Source organism: Egretta garzetta, unplaced genomic scaffold (assembly GCF_000687185.1).
Source record: "Egretta garzetta isolate BGI_Z169 unplaced genomic scaffold, ASM68718v1 scaffold415, whole genome shotgun sequence".
NCBI lineage: Eukaryota > Metazoa > Chordata > Aves > Pelecaniformes > Ardeidae > Egretta > Egretta garzetta.
The window spans coordinates 1,919,372-1,920,368 of record NW_009259686.1 but is presented as its reverse complement, the minus strand read 5'-3'; the positions used below and the strand labels follow the sequence as shown (position 1 = coordinate 1,920,368).

Below are 997 nucleotides of genomic sequence, written 5' to 3'. Positions count from 1 at the left end.
AAAGGGATTCAGAGAAATGGAGTTAGCCCATTCTTTTCCTGGTCCACATATCCATTAATGCACAAGGGAGCAAACAAGGAGAGGAGGGGAAATAATGGGGGGCAAAGACATCTCCCTCTGCATCTTGGACATTTCCTTTCAGATGTTTTTCAGATGAACCCTTCCTACCCCTCTCCCCTTAGAAAGAGGTGAAGAATTCTACCATACATTTTGGTCAGCCACACAACAAAAATAAACCCAAAGTAATTCTTTCAAAATAATTCAAGTGCGTTGTTTCTCCTCTCCTCGGGATACTTCAGATGACTCTCATAACGCACAACGCAGCAATATTGCTGGGTCTTTCTGCCAGTCCTTTCCCATCGAGAGGCTACAGCAATTCTTTAAGTTGCCTTCTGTCTTTTGAGGGGATTTTTGTGTGTGTTTGTTTTGTTGGGTTTTTTTTTTTTTGGTAACACCTGAACATACACCATGCTCTACTGTCCTCTAGAATAGCAGAGGTTTTAAGCATGCTAGCAAAGACTGTGGATTAAACAAAGCCTAACACTACTTCTGTACCTCAAAACGGACATTATAGAGCGATTTAGAGTGTAATTTTTTACTGGTGTGCTGGAGCAAACCAACTAAACAACTTTAATTACTGCTTCATAGAAACGGGGGCAAGGAGAAACAGGGAAGGATGGGGGAAGCGCTTGCATCCAACAAACATTGCCCCATCAACTTGAGAAAAGCGCTGCGAGTTCATGTATTCCACCATGCCACTTGCTGATATTTATCTGCCTCGGAGAGCTTTACATTTGAAGGGACGAAAAAATTGTGCAAGTGGAAGGAAAGCAGATGTCTAGAGATAAAGCCATCATCACTGTCTCAGACTCGCCGTGTGGCAAAAAGCTGGGAAAAGAACCCACCGATACCTACTGGGTTTCAGAGAAGTATCACAAGACCTCCCGCCTACTGTAGCAGCCATTCCAGACCACGCCTGCCCACGCTGGGAAGACCG

At 44.2% G+C, this 997-nt stretch overlaps 1 protein-coding gene across 1 annotated transcript in view; it reads right to left on the bottom strand.

Moving 5' to 3' along the window:
• LRRC1 (leucine rich repeat containing 1) overlaps positions 1–997 on the bottom strand; it is a 73,717-nt gene that overhangs the window by 68,294 nt on the left and 4,426 nt on the right. The gene's annotated exons all lie outside the window — the stretch shown is intronic.